This window comes from Lithobates pipiens, unplaced genomic scaffold, assembly GCF_037356315.1.
Source record: "Lithobates pipiens isolate NorthernLeopardFrog02 unplaced genomic scaffold, aLitPip1_a1.2 Scaffold_18, whole genome shotgun sequence".
Classification (NCBI taxonomy): domain Eukaryota; kingdom Metazoa; phylum Chordata; class Amphibia; order Anura; family Ranidae; genus Lithobates; species Lithobates pipiens.
This window is the reverse complement of record NW_027507758.1, coordinates 148,395,258-148,411,335: the sequence shown is the minus strand read 5'-3', so window position 1 is coordinate 148,411,335 and position 16,078 is coordinate 148,395,258.

Sequence of the window (16,078 nt, the reverse complement as noted above, 5' to 3'; positions counted from 1 at the left end):
GTAGCATCCACAGAATGGGCTACTGTATGAAAGATTCTGATCTATCTAGGAAACATAAAAAATATATATTGAAGTGTTTAAAGTTTTGTTTAAAACACAATTATTTTTGGTACAGTGGACGTTATTATTTACAAGTAAGGAGGATAGCTATGGGACCCAGATTCGCTCCAAGTGTAACTAACCTTTCTATGGCCCATTGGGAATTCTTAACCCTAGATGATCTTATAATTATTTGGCAGGGGGATGCAGTATTAGTTGATACATTTAAAGAAAAGATGGATGGGAACGATAAAAATATAAAACTAAATTAGACCATAAGCAATGAGTATATTACTTTTTTAGATTTGGAAATTTTTAAAGAGAAAGGACGATTGTTTACACAAAATTATTTTAAACCTACAGACGGGAACTTGTACCTACCGGTTGATAGTTACTATCATAAGCCTTAGCTTATTAATATTCCGAAGGGCCAATTTATGAGGATATGAAAGAACTGTTCTAAAGAGGGTGATTTCTTGAAACAATCAGATATATTTACCAGGAGATTTAGAGAAAAAGGTTATGATATGAGGAAGGTTGAGGAAGATAAAATTAAGGTATTGAATATGAATAGAGATATATTATTATCTGAAATCAAACAACAAGAGCCCTTTCATCATGAATTTAATTTGATTCTTGATTTTAATATTCAATTCAGACAGGTGGAAAAATTGGATTTTTATATACAGCTTACCTGTAAAATCCTTTTCTTGAGAGTACATCACAGGACACAGAGGCTTCATTACATAGTGGGTTATATAGGCACCTCTGGTGATTGGACACTGGTTAACCCCAATTAAGGAGAATTCCTCCCCTATATAACCCCTCCCATATGGGAGGCACCACAGTTTTGTAGCAAAGCAATAAGAAACCACGTAAAACCCAAGAGGGGTGGGAGCCTTGTGTCCCGTGATGTACTCTCAAGAAAAGGATATTACAGGTAAGCTGTATATAAAAATCCCATTTTCTTGATCATACATCACGGGACACATGAGCTTCATTACATAGTGGGATGTCCCAAAGCAATGCTCAGATTGAGGGGAGGGAGACACAGATCATAATTATAGACTGGAGGACCTAAACTGCAGCCTGCAGTACACTGTGCCCGAAGGCGATATCCTCTTGCCCTCTGACATCCACCTGATAGAATCTGGTGAATGTGTGGACTGATGACCAAGTTGCAGCCTTACAGATCTGAGCCAGGGAGGCCTGGTGATGCACTTCCCAAGAAGCACTTACAGCCCTAGTAGAGTGCGCTTTCACTTGAAAAGGAGGAATCTTCCCCTTTACACTATAGGCCTGAGAAATAACCTGTCTAATCCACCTTGAGAGAGTGGATTTTGACGCCGCCTGGCCCTTCCTAGGGCCTTCCGGCAAAATAAACAAGCAATCAGTTTTCCTTATCTGAGCAGTTGCTTGAAGATATATACTGATTGCTCTAACCACATCCAAAGTGTGCAAAGATTCTTCTTCTGCGGACTGTGGGTCCAGAAAAAAGGATGGTAGGATTACGTCTTGATTCAAATGGAATCCCGAAAAACCACCTTAGGTAGAAAGGACCTGTTGAGACGCATGACCACCCGGTCCTTATGAATAATTAGATACAGCTCCTTGCTGGAAAGAGCTGCTAGCTCTGATACTCTTCTAGCCGTAGATATGGCTACCAAGAAGACCAATTTTTTAGTCAGGAGAACTAATGAAGCCAGATGCAAATGGGTGCCCCTGCAAAGCCGAGAGAACCAAATTCAAATCCCATGGGCATACCGGAGGTTTGACTGGCAGTCTTATCCGCATGACCCCCTGGATGAAAGCCCGCACCAGGGAATGCGATGCAAGTGGCTTCTGAAAAAACACTGACAGGGCCGAAATCTGCACCTTGATAGTGCTTATGGCCAAATTCATTTCTAGGCCTGACTGAAGAAAGGCCAAGATCCTGCTAATGACATACTTTCTAGGATGCCATTTCCTGAGTTCACACCAGGAAAGATATGCCCTCCAGATTTTGTAATAAATAAGCCTGGATTCTGGTTTTCTGGCATTGACCAGAGTAGAAAGGACTGGCCCCGAAAGACCACGGTCTCTCAGAATGTGGGTCTCAGCAGCCAAACCGTCAAATTCAGACTGCGTAAAGCAGGATGGTAAATTGGACCCCGTGAGAGCAGATCTGGCCGGAGAGGGAGGATCCATGGCCTGGCTTCTGCCAACTTCATGATCTCTGCGTACCACGGTTGCCTGGGCCAAGCTGGGGCCACCAAAAGGACTGACTTTTTTTCCCTCTTGACTCTTCCCAGGAACCGCGACAGAAGCGGGCTCGGGGGGGAAGGCATAGATCAGATTGTACTGATCCCAGGGAACTGTCAGAGCATCTGACCCCTGAGCAAGTGTATCTCTTGTCCTTGACACAAAATTGTCCAGTTTCCTGTTGAACCTGGATGCAAACAGATCTACGTCTGGAATACCCCACCTGTGACATATGTTCCGAAACACGTCGGGGTGCAGAGCCTATTCTCCTGGGCACAACTGCTGGCAGCTCAGAAAATCTGCCTGCCAATTTTCCACTCCTGGAATGAAGACTGCAGAAAGACACGGAACCTGCTTTTCTGCCCAGACAAGTATGCGATTCACCTCTTTTTGGGCCACCAGACTCCTGGTACCACCCTGGTGATTGATATAAGCCACTGCTGTGGCATTGTCGGACTGAACCCGAACAGGGAGACCTCGTAGTCTGTAAGACCACTTTATGAGAGCCATATAAACTGCCCGGATCTCAAGGACATTTATGGGAAATAGCCTCTCGATCGCAGACCATTTCCCCTGCAAGCACGTCTCCTCCAGCACTGCTCCCCAGCCTGTCAGGCTGGCATCTGTCGTGGAAGATCCAAGGATTGGGGCTTCCTGTTCCAAGCCACAAGGATGCATCTTGGCAGAGGCCTTGAGTGGAACTGGGCGAATGGGATGGCCTCGAAGGAGGCGACCATTTTCCCTAACAGTCTCATGCACAATCGAATGGGGGAAGATCTCCTGCCCAGAATTAGGCGCACCAGATCCCCAATGGCCAAGGCCTTTGGCCTTGGAAGAAACACCTTGCCCTCAGTGGTGTCGATGATCATACCCAGGTATTCCAACCTGGTGGCAGGCTGTAGGGACGACTTTTCTAGGTTTATGATCCAACCTAGGCGTTCCAGGTGTTCTAGCGTTCTGGTGACGCTGTGGATCAGGAACGCTACTGTTTTCTCCATGAGAAGCAAATCGTCTAGATAAGACGGCTATACCCTGAGCTCTTAGGTTTGCCAAGAGAGGGTCCAGAATCTTTGTGAAGACTCGAGGGGCCGTAGCAAGCCAGAACGGCAAGGCCACAAATTGAAAATGGCGCCGCTCTACCGCGAACCTTAGAAATTTTTGGTGTGCGGGAAAAATTGGCACATGGAGATATGCATCCTTGATATCTATTGAGGCCATAAACTCCCCCCCCCTTGCAGGGAGGAGACCACAGTGCAGATTGACTGCATTCGGAAGGACCGGATGCGTAAAAACCGGTTCTGATCCTTCAGATCAAGGATATGTCTGACACTTCCATTTGGCTTCGGAACGGTGAAGAGATTTGAGTAAAACCCTGAACCCTGTTCTTTTGGGTCCACTTCTACTATCACCCCGGGATAGTAAGTGATCTAAAGCCAGAAATAGCGGTTTTTGCTTTACTGGATCCCTGGGGATCCTTGACCTTAGAAAGCGAGAAGGTGGAATCTCCTGAAACTCTAGCCTGTAGCCCAGAGATACAGAAGAGATCACCCACTTGTCCTGGATCTCTTCCCGCCAGGCTCCTGCAAATCGCAGGAGCCTTCCCCCCACTCGGCTGAGCGGGGGCGCCCCTTCACAAGGAAGCTTTTGGGCTCTGCTTGGCAGGCTTTCGCCCCAAGTCTTTTTCTGCCCCTGGGCTTGGCCCTGAGCCTTTCCTGTAGAGGAGGGTTGAGAAGGCCATCGCCACTGCTTAGAGCTTGATGCTCCGGGAGAGAGAGCACATCTGAATGAAGGACGCTTGCTTCTTTTGAATGGAAGGAGAGTAGATTTACCCCCTGACATTTTTTGGACGAATTTGTCTAATTCTTCTCCAAACAAACGTTCCCCTTTAAACGGGAACCCAATCAAATGCTTCTTGCATGACAGCTCAGCTGCCCAATTCTTTAGCCATAGGGCCCATCGCATGTGTACCAACATGAGGGACAAACGTGATGCTTGTTGGACGGAATCCAAAATCGCATCAATCATGAAACACAGAATATGAGGCATTTCTGCATACTTCTCTACTTCCTCGCTGGGAAGGAGCCCAAGCATCTGCTTAACCTGTTCCTTGAGGAACTGGCACAACCCCACAGCTGCGACTGTAGGTTGCACTACATCGCTAGTCATGGAAAAGGAGGCTTTTAATAAGGTTTCCAGCTTCTTATCAGTTGGATCTTTAAATACCTGCGCATTATCCAAGGGACAAGTCAGGTTTTTATTCACGCAAGAAACAGCCGCATCAACAGATGGGACCCCCCACTTCTTGGTGAAACTCTCCTCCAGAGGATAATGCATAGAAAACCTTTTAGGAGGAGCAAACAGTTTATCGGGATGTCCCCAATCCTCATACAACAATTCATCCATTAAGGGATGAATTGGAAAGGAATAGGCAGTCTGTGGGGCTTTCCTGACTCCCAGGGAAGAAACAGAGGACGTAGCGACTTCAGCAGCAGGCCTTCTGAATGTGGTACGCACCAATTCAGTATAATACTGCACCTGTTTTCTGAGCGCCTGGGAGGAGGGGACTCTCTCCTCTTCCTCTGATTCATCCGACTGCTCATGATCCCTGTCCCAAGACAGGGATCTCTCCTCATTGTCAGAAGAATCATCTGAGAGAGGAATTTCAGCAGAAGGAGTGGATCTACCCCTTTTCCTTTTAGGAAAGCAGAAATAAAATTCATTATTCTCCCTTCAAAACCCTCCAATGTAGCCCTAAGGGAGTCCTCAGTGACATAAACCGGGGCTGGGACATTAGGAGAGGCTGCAAAACCTGACAGGGGCACTGACTCGTCTTGAGAGGCTGGCTCCAGTCTTGCAGGGGGGGATGTTAACTTACAGGCACTTTTAGAACCCCTGGACCTAGGCGGTGATTTATCAGTGCCTTTGCTACCTCCCCCTGAGACCCTCTTACGAGGAGACATAGTCCTAAGCTACAAAGCAGAGGTACTAGTACAAGTGCAATCACTGTTGTGCTTAAAGTCTCACAATAAATATATATGCTTAAACTGCACAACCTGATGCTGAGTAGGTGTCTAAGGTTTGCCTGGATCCAATCCCCTCGGATGCTTACTGCCCACAGCTCCTGTGTCTCCACTTACAGCCCCCTGACGCTCTGGGCTTTTTAAATCTGCCGCCTGGCGCCTGCGCAGTACAGCGCCGTGCACACTGACGTGCACAGCTCACAACCACACTCCCCACTCCTCCATTAGGCCAGGAACGCGCCCGGCACACGTGCACGAGGACCGAGGGATCCAGGGGGGGAAAGGAGAACTCCACCGGAGCTGCATGGGACCCCCAGACTACGTGGGACCCCTGTGTTACCTTGTTGTGGCAGGGACTGCAGTGGAGAAGTGAGACAGCTGGAGAACCAGGCTTCACTGAGCGTGTGTACTGAAAGGCATGTAAGTATGCATCAGGCTGCTCTTACTCCCTCTAGTGGTGGAAACCAGGTAAGACATACAACTACTCAAAATGAAGAAATCCATCATATAATTACATATATAGGATTAACTTCCCTTACCTGTCCTCGCCACAGGAATTGCTGAAACAGAGAAATTCCAGCCTTCACCCATCACGGCGGGCAGTGTTAGCCAACATTCAGGTTTATCTGGGGCTCTTTCTCGGAAGAGCCTCCTACCTGGACCATGTAAAAGACTCTGCCAGAAACTGTATAAACAGTACACCAAGTCTGGTTTTCCCAGAGCCCAGTCTTCCAATAGGAGAGGACTTACAGGCCAAACCCCGTTTCTTCGGCTGACGAGGCCCGGGTACCATACCATCTTGGGAGTCAAATATCGGCCCGAGGTATGGATCCGGTTTGTTGTAGCCCTTAGGCCCCCCCCCCCGCAGGGACCTGCACAGAGCTAAAGTTTTACGTGACCAACCACCATAGACACTGGCGAAAAAACTGAGGTGCCTCCCATATGGGAGGGGTTATATAGCGGAGGAATTCTCCTTAATTGGGGTTAACCAGTGTCCAATCACCAGAGGTGCCTATATAACCCACTATGTAATGAAGCTCCTGTGTCCCGTGATGTATGATCAAGAAAAATTATTAAGAAACCTTGGGATTTTAAAAAAAAAGAAGGTTATTGGGACCCAAGATACCTGCTCTCCTGGGTTTTTGTATATAGAAAAGCACCTATGCTGAAAGACTAAATAGCAACAGGAGTAATAGATCCCCTCAAGAAACAGAAGGGTTCCTTTTTTGGAGTGTTTACAGTTTTTTTGCCTGGCAAATGTAGGACCTGTCATCATGCCAGGAGTAATATATGTGTTGGAACATGGGTGTGGGTTAAAATATATAGGTCGTACCTCTAGGACCCTGCAAATCTGAGGAGGAGAGCACATCACCAATATAAAAAAAAAAAGGGATCACTACCCATAGTGTTTGAAAACACTTGTCATGGTTATGCAGTGATCTTCCACTGGTTACTTACCTCCCCTCATGTGTTCTGACTAAGAGGCCAGCCACTTCCACCTGGTGGTTTTTATAACCTCTCCTCTAAGCATTGCTCCACCCCAGGCCCTATCAGGGAACCCTATATTAACCTGTGCACTGCAAGCTAACAGTGCTGATCAACCATTGTGTATTCATTGTGTGTTTGGCTTCCTGTTTCCTGCTTGCTGTGTGCTCTTCGTTTGTCTCTGTTACCAACCTTAGCGTGTTCTCAACGATTCCTGTCTGCTTGTGACCTTGACCTTTTGGCATGTCCCTGACCATCCCTGTCTGCCTGCGACCCTGAACCTTTGGCGTCTACTCTGTTGTTCCTGTCTGCTAGTTGCCCTGACCTCTTCCTTATCCCCTTACTATTCTTGTTGTTCCAGCCTGCTGCTTCCTTCTCCTGTAGTCTACTGTGAGTGTGAGCTGGGAGACCCTAGGGGCTGCGACCTGGAGCCAGACTGCAGCCAAGTCCATCCTCACCACTGGAGGCTCTGGTGAACACCTGCTGGCTCTTAGACTCCGCGCCCTGGGGAATCTATGCTCTTGCTCCTACTGAGATCTGTGTTAGTGATCCAGTAGACCTGTGTCCTGAATCTCCCTGGGTACAATCCGCAGCAGTCAGTCCTAAGGTCCACTACCTAGCGGTGCACTTCCGACTCCTACGGAGTGCATCTGTCTCCTTTTCTCAGGTGACAGGACAGTTTGATCAGCCATGGACCCGGCTGATGTGCCGCTTCCTGCAGATGATCCATTGCAGAGCTTAGTTCGCAGACTTGAGACCCAAGAATCACATTAGACCCAGGTGATGTGATTCGTTCAGGATTTGGCATCCCGTGTTGAACAGGTTCAGGCCTCATTAGGACCCCCGGTTCAAAAACCTCAACCGCTATCTGTCGCTGCACCTATCGCATCAGTCGCAGCCACACATTCATTACAACTACCAGCTCCGGCCCGTTTCTCTGGGGACTCTAAGGCTTGCAGGGTGTTCCTTAGCCAGTGCACAATTCATTTTGAACTTCAGCGATCGGGCGAAAGTAGCAAATATTATATCCCTCCTGTCCGGCGAGGCACTAGCTTGGGCTTCCCCTCTGTGGGAACTGAATGATCCAGTGGTTTCTAGCCTGTCTGATTTCTTGAAACTTTTTCGGAATATCTTCGAGGAACCGGGTCGCGTCTCCTCAGCAGCTAGCGCTCTTTTATGTCTCCGTCAAGAGTCCGCTTCTGTGGGACAGTATGCTCTTCAGTTCCGTATCCTCACAGCTGAATTGAGCTGGAATAATGAGGCCCTAGTTGCAACCTTTTTACATGGCCTCTATGATAGAGTGAAGGATGAATTAGCAGGAAGATCCCTTCCTGCTGATCTGGACAGTGTCATCACCTTGTGTAACCAGATCAATATTCGCTTTCAGGAAAGAGCCTTGGAAAAAAGATGCCAGCAGTCTTCGTTCTTTAGGCAGCCTGAGCTTCCAGTCCCTTCTCTTCGATCTGAGGAGCACCCCCTGCCTGCTGAGGAACCTATGCAGTTGGGCCGGACAAGGTTATCTCCCGAAGAATGCGCTAGGCGCAGAACTCTGGGCCTATGCCTCTATTGTGGGGCCAAAGGTCATTTCCGTGACACTTGTTCTCTTCGTCCGGAAAAACGCTCAGGGCTAATACATCTGGGAGGTGGAGTATTAGACCCTGAAATATCACCTTCACCTTCTCGTCTTCTCCTTTCTGTGTTGCTTCATGTCGGTGCTTCCTCTCGTTCGGTCTCAGCACATCTGGATTTCGGGGGGCCACTGCCAATTTCATGGATTGGGAAACTGCATCCTCCATGAGACTTACCCTTTTGCCCCTTACAACGCCATTGATGGTCTTGGCGATTGATGGCACTGTTCTTCCAGGGGGCCCTATCCGCTTCCAGACCCTTCCTGTTAAGATGTCAGTAGGGACACTCCACCAGGAGTCGATATCCTTCCTTGTCTTACCTAATGCCGCGTACACACGACCCGACTTTTCGAGGGACTAGGTCCAACAGACTTTCGACGGATTTCTGACGGAGTTCTGACAGAGTTCTGACGGACTTTCCGAATGAACGGACTTGGCCACACACAATCACACCAAAGTCCGACGGATTCGAACGTGATGACGTACGACTGGACTAGAATAAGGAAGTTCATAGCCAGTAGCCAGTAGCTGCCCTCGCGTCGGTTTTTGTCCGTCGGACTAGCATACACACGAGCGGATTTCTCAGTAGGAACTGGGTCCGGCGGAGTTCTGTTGGAAAAATTTGAAACATGTTCCATTTCTAAAGTCTGTCAGACTTTTGCAAATCAAAAGTCCGCTGCAGCCCACACACGATTGAATGGTCTGCCGGAATCATTCCGTTGGACTTTTGATGTTGAAAAGTCCGGTCGTGTGTACGCGGCATAAGGCTTCATCTCCTATCATATTAGGTCTTCCTTGGTTACAGCTCCATTCTCCACACGTTGACTGGTCTGCTGGACAGATCCTGGCTTGGGGTTCCTCCTGTTCCTCTTCCTGCCTACTCAAGGGTACCCCAAAAGAGAAACTTCCTGCTCTTCCCGCTGTATATAGCGATCTCTGGGATGTGTCCTGCAATAGTGGGACTGGTGTACTCTCTGGGTCATGTGGTACTCTGGATGAGGGGCCCACCTGTGAACCTGAGTCGATCATTCACTCCAGTTTGCATGACCATTTACCTTTGCCTGTCCCTAATCTCCCTTGGACGCACAGCAAGGCTAACTTGTCTGCAAGTTCCAGAGTCGCTATGCCCTGTGATGCGATTGAGATGATCGCTACACCTGACAATTCTATTCAGTCGGCCTCTGCACCAGTTATGCCAGTCCAGCCCATGCCCGATGAGCTTCCTGCTTCTTGTTCAGGACCTTCTGTAACCTGGCCTCACCCTACTGCTACTATGTCCGTTCAAACCCGTTTAAGAGGCTCAATCCATCCTTTGGATAGACTGCCTCATTCGGCCAGGTGGGGTTTTCAATCTTTTTCTCAGGGCTCTCTGCATTCTGTTTGTGTTTTAGCTATCCAGCTTGACTCTTGTGACATGTGACCTTCTAACCAACCTGACCTCAGGGATCCACTGACCCCTGCCCAGTCTGGTGGTCCTGTGCTGGATGTCCAGCTCATCTTTAAGGGTCTGGGGGACCCTGCTCAGACTCCTGATCTTCTCATGCCCTTACCCATTCCTAAAAAGCCTTTAGTCCTCAAGTCCTCTCCTCCTCTCCCTACCTCAGTTCCGGTCTCTGAGGATAATCTAAAATACGAGGTTAGTCAAGTTTTGGATTCCCGGCTCCGTAAAGGCATTCTTCAGTACCTTGTACATTAGAAAGGGTTTGGCCCTGAGGAGGAGTCTTGGATCACTGCAACTGAGGTCTTTGCTCCTCGTCTGTTAAGGAGGTTCCATCTGGAGTTTCCCTTTAAGCCTGGACCCATGCGGGGGAGGGGGAGGCCTCGTAAGAGGGAGGGTACTGTCATGGTTATGCAGTGATCTTCCTTTGGTTGCTTACCTCCCCTCATGTGTTCTGACTAAGAGGCCAGCCACTTCCACCTGGTGGTTTTTATAACCTCTCCTCTAAGCATTGCTCCACCCCAGGCCCTATCAGGGAACCCTATATTAACCTGTGCACTGCAAGCTAACAGTGCTGATCAACCATTGTGTATTCATTGTGTGTTTGGTTTCCTCTTTCCTGCTTGCTGTGTGCTCTTCGTTTGTCTCTGTTACCGACCTTGGCGTGTTCTTAACGATTCCTGTCTGCTTGTGACCTTGACTTTTTGGCATGTCCCTGACCATCCCGTCTACTCAGTTGTTCCTGTCTGCTAGTTGCCCTGACCTCTGCCTTATCCCCTTACTATTCTTGTTGTTCCAGCCTGCTGCTTCCTTCTCCTGTAGTCTACTGTGAGTGTGAGCTGTGAGACCCTAGGGGCTGCGACCTGGAGCCAGACTGCAGCCAAGTCCATCCTCACCACTGGAGGCTCTGGTGAACACCTGCTGGCTCTTAGACTCTGCGCCCTGGGGAATCTATGCTCTCGCTCCTACTGAGATCTGTGTTAGTGATCCAGTAGACCTGTGTCCTGAATCTCCCTGGGTACAATCCGCAGCAGTCAGTCCTAAGGTCCACTACCTAGCGGTGCACTTCCGACTCCTACGGAGTGCATCTGTCACCTTGTCTCAGGTGATTTGACAACACTTCAATTTGGTGCATAATAAGGATCCCAGTTTGCCTACATTTTTGGGTATTGAACAGGTGGAAAAACATTGGAGGGGTGGTCATTACATCAGACTCAGTAAAAGGGAATCCTTCTGGAGTTATGAGACCAAGGTTCTCTGGCCGAGGGGTTTGCATTTTGACTTCAACCTGAATTGCTTCATTAGTAACTTGTATTATGCAACTTTTTAATTTTAAATTTTTTACATTTGAAATTTTATTTTGAGTAAATATATGTATTTGAGTAATCTTATGTATCAGTTACTGTTTGCTATATATATATATATTAAGAGAGTATTTGCGTGATGGAGTCACCGGTTATTTTTTATTTAGTCAAATTTTGGAAAATTTGGTGTATATATCGAGTGTCCCCGTTAGTATTAGTGCAATTTTGCTACTTCCTGCTCCTGTGTGAGACACGGTATTGTGTTGAACGCAGTTGGCTCTGTAGAAGGAGCTAGATAGAAAGGAAGGAGTCGCTGTACATTACGAGGGGATGGCAGTGTATTAAAACAGTGGTGGGGTGTCCTATCTCCTCCCCTTACTGATGAAGTCAAGCCCATTTGATGTAACACATATAAGGGGAGGAGTTGCAGTAGTGATGTCATCCTGCCACCACTGTTGTTCATTGTATCCTTAGCCCACATTATTGAAGTGTTTTTTGTGAGTATATTGTATGTTGTTCCTACATGGACAAATAAACCTTTGGCAAACAGAGAGCACTAGATCTGGTGTTTTTTATCCTTATGCCATACTGGATCACCTGAGGGAGGTCTGAGACTGGTGAAGCCAGTAAAGAGAAAGAGGGTGAAATGGAGGGATTAGGAGTTCCACGCTGGGCTGATTCAATTGATTACCCCCATAGGGGATCTGCCTTATCTGACCTGCTGGTAAAATTAGGTTTTAGAGTCAAACACTGTCTTGCAGATCTATATAGTGTAGTAGTGTAGTGTATATAGTATGTGCCACACATAAAGGTCAGCTTTGCTTGTTTAAGTAACATGTGTGAAACCAAGTACATTCTCTTGGAAGGGCAAGGCAGCCCTTCAACTATGCCTATAGGCCATTGGATTAAGCTACCAGGAGGTGCAGAAAAGAGGTTCATCACAGCACTGCCTTAGAGTACTGCCCTTTGTGCTCCCTTTTGAAGATCACAGAAAAGACCCCATTAGATTGTCCACTTCGATCAGACAGGGATGAAATATCCTTCTTAAAGCTGCTCCCAATTTCCTCCTCCTCACTGCCAACACCACATCCCTCTTCCTCCTCACAGCCAGCACCACGACACTACTCCTTCCCACAAGCAGCACCACAACTCTCCTTCTCTGCCAAGTACTATCTCTGACTCACAGAGATAGAGGCAGTATGCTAATGAGCTGGCTGATCATGAGAAAATATGAAGCTTTCCTCTTCCTCCTGTACACTGCCAGTGCCTGGTCTATTATACCCCTCAATGTGTGCTCCTGTAGGCACACCAAATAGACTGTGTTGTTAAATCCCACCCAAATATGGCTCACCCTTCTGATCATCTTTTAAATTGGTGATAGATGTTGCATGCCTCCCGAATTTAGAGCCACTACTGCATGTCCAATATGAACTACTAGTGTGTGTGTGAATAACATATCAGGATAATACACTTTCACAGCCAAAGGGCAACCCTTAGGTTGATTTTGTTGCCATACACAATCTAGCCTGACACAAGCTGGCATAAGGTCAGCCACCTCCTAGCCTGTCTGTTCTTGAAGAGCCTCCAGAGTCTATGGCTCAAAGTTGCTTCTGTTCCCCATGCAAACCAGTTGCAAAAAAGCATAGCAGCATTTTGCCTAGTATGTTTTATAGGCTCTGGAATGCTTAGGGGGAATGGTGGTTGTAAGGAATCCCCACATGAGGCCATTAAGTGAAAATGGGGATGAGGTGCAGTACACAGAACAACGCCACCAACTCCAGCATTGTTCCTCATCTTATATCCTTCATAGCCACCATCTTTACTTTCTCAGTGGGCAGTAAAGGTTATATACTATAACTACCCATGCCTGCTGGACCATGTGTCTCTAGTCATGTGTACCCTGACACTGACAGAAGGTTCCAGCATAACACAGAGGTGCAGGGAAGGTATGGCCTTCTGGATAAAAAATGGCACCTGGTTACCAGCCCTTATAGTGCAGAACAGGCGATACACTGGTAGAGGGGGATGCAAAATGAGCACAGCTTGAAATCTAAACTGCCAAACTAGTTCCCAAATTATGGGGGGTATGCTTTAACCTTTATACCTCGGGTGCTCAAAGAGCTTATCTTTAGATTGAGTGTGACCTTTTACTTCCAACGTTTCTTACTAAGATGCTACTCCCATCCAGCTCATTGGTGCAAAGTTTGGGTTCCTCATGCATGTGATACTCAAATGGCTGGTACTTTTTTATTTACCGTATATACTCGAGTATAAGCCGAGATTTTCAGCCTCTTTTTTGAGGCTGAAAGTGCCCCCCTCGGCTTATACTCGAGTCATCGCTGTCTGCCCGCTCGATCAGCGTGTCGAGCAGACAGACAGCGGCCATTCTATCATTCAAAAGCCGCGCCTCCGGCTCCGCCTTCGCCTGTGATAGGCGGAACACTGAATTTCCCAGCAGCCTGTGTTCCGCCTATCACGGACATCGTATCATCCTCGTACTACGGACGAGGATGATACGATGTCCGTGATAGGCGGAACACAGGCTGCTGGGAAATTCAGTGTTCCGCCTATCACAGGCGAAGGCGGAGGCGCGGCTTTTGAATTTTACAATGGCCGCCGAGGCGCCGACGAAGAGGGCACGGGACGGAGGCAAGGCAAGGCACGGCACGGGACGGGACGGGACGGAGGCAAGGCAAGGCACGACACGGGACGGAGGCAAGGCAAGGCACGGCACGGGACGGAGGCAAGGCACGGCACGGGACGGAGGCAAGGAGGCAAGGCACGGGACGGAGGCTCGGGACAAAGGCTCGGGACACAGGTAGGCTGGACACACACACACACACACACACACACACACACACACACACACACACACACACACACACACACGGATGGAGACACACACACACAGGGATGGATGGATACACACACACACAGGGATGGATGGATGGATGGAGACACACACACACAGGGATGGATGGATGGATGGATGGAGACACACACACACAGGGATGGATGGATGGATGGATGGAGACACACACACACAGGGATGGATGGATGGATGGATGGAGACACACACACACAGGGATGGATGGATGGATGGACACACACACACACAGGGATGGATGGACGGACACACAGGGATGGACGGACACACAGGGATGGACGGACACACACACAGGGATGGACAGGCATGTCTCACCCTCGGCTTATACACGAGTCAATAAGTTTGCCAGTTTTTTTGGGGGTAAATTGGGGGCCTCGGCTTATATTCGGGTCGGCCTATACTCGAGTATATACGGTATTTCTTTTTTTTATGTATTTTTATTGAATTTTTTTTCCAAAACATAAAGAGTACGCATCTGGTACAAACAGACAATGTTGTCATTACTGACTCGACACAGGAGTCAACCTTGTGAGAGTTTCAAGTTATTAAGGCACATATAGATAACAATAAAGGTGAAAAAGAAAAAAGGGGGGAGGGAACAAAATAATTAAATTCCTCCTGAGTGAACATGTGTTTGGGATCGGAGGCTAGACAGTTATACAGTTTCTTGTAAAATGTCCCAAATACTTTAGACATTGTAAGAGGGCAGTGAGTCGGAGTACCATCTACCTGAAGAAGGAGTTCAGGATATGAGTGGAAGGTGTGAGGTTTAAGTCTGTTCACCAGCATCCTGTGGGGTTTGTTGGCGAATTCATAAAACTTCTGTTTTGCCCACAATAGGGCCTTCAACCACTCGCGTAAGGAGGTAACTGTGCGCAGCCGTGACACCATAGGAGAGGTCAATAGCAAAGCTGCTGCTTTTTTCAATTGCGAGATAACGTCCAGTCTCTGAGCTGCCGAGTCCTGCTTAAGGCGAGAGCCGGCTAAAATACACAAGCCTCTAAAGAACGCCTTATGGGCCTCCCAAAGGGTGGACACGTCCGGCACAGAACCTTCGTTTAAATGAAAAAATTAAATTAAATTATGGGATAGTTGAGTTTCAATGATGGAATTTCGTAGGAGGAAGTCATTAAGCCTCCAGTGGCAGGTTCTAGGCGTGAAGGAGGTAAGTGTAAGATCAAGATGGACAGGGGCGTGGTCTGACCACGTTATGGGGCCTATGTCTGAGGCCACTGCAGATGTCAGTAGAGGTGCTGTTACAAAGAGGTAATCTAGTCTGGAATACATTTTGTGCAGGGGGGAGAAAAAAGTAAATTGTCTGTGGGTAGGGTGTTTGACTCTCCAGATATCCAATAGGTTGTGGGACCTAATGAGTTTGCAGAATGCGGTGGATTGACGTTCTGTTTTGGATGAAGGGGTAAAGGAGAATAGCGTTTGTCTATCTCGTCTCAGGGACATGTTCATATTAAAGTCACCTCCAATAATCATAAAGGGTTGGGCATATTTGCCCAGGCTTCCAAAGACTTCAGTAAGAAATTGCATTTGACTTGAATCGGGAGCATATACATTGATCAAAGTAAGAGAACGAGAGAGATAGTCGCAGTCCAGGAAAATGTACCTACCCTTAGGGTCAGCAAATGAGGATTTTATCCGCAACAGACAGGATTTTTTAATCAGGATTGCGACCCCTGCTTTACCGGAGGGGTCAGAAGCCATGAAATGGGTCTCCTGGACTAGGACTACGTCTGCAGCTGAGGATTTGAACTCCTTCAAAGCTAACCAACGCTTGTGGATGGAGTTCAAACCCTTGAGATTGTAGGTAATGACCCGCAAAGCCATTATTATAAAGTGACTTTAGCTCAAGGTAACCATAACAAACAAATACTGGCCATAAATACCCGTATAAACCAGATGAGCAAAGAGTTCCATGGTGAATCCTAGGGAGGAAAAGCATATAGTAGCTTACAACATCAACAATAAGGTTAAAAGGTGAAAGAGAATGTGGACAAAACGAACCAAATATGGAGAACAGGCCG